The sequence below is a fragment of the Gekko japonicus genome, unplaced genomic scaffold (genome assembly GCF_001447785.1).
Source record: "Gekko japonicus isolate JY-2015 unplaced genomic scaffold, Gekko_japonicus_V1.1 scaffold3446, whole genome shotgun sequence".
NCBI lineage: Eukaryota > Metazoa > Chordata > Lepidosauria > Squamata > Gekkonidae > Gekko > Gekko japonicus.
In genome coordinates this window covers 123,748-123,948 of record NW_015163713.1, presented here as the reverse complement: position 1 = coordinate 123,948, position 201 = coordinate 123,748, and positions in this window count along the sequence as shown.

The following is a 201-nucleotide window of genomic DNA, read 5'->3' as shown; positions in this document are numbered from 1 at the left end:
TGCCCTCTTCCACCTGTGCTGTGTCCACACTGCTCTGCCGCTACGCCTGACTAGTTTGGCTTCCTGCAGAGAGAGAGATCCCTGCAGAGACTGACGGGCTGACGTCCTCTTTTATCTCCCTGATCCGAACTCAAAGTGGCTGACAACGCTCTGCTCCTTTCCTCCACTTTAGCCTCACAACAACAACCCCACGAGGTAGGC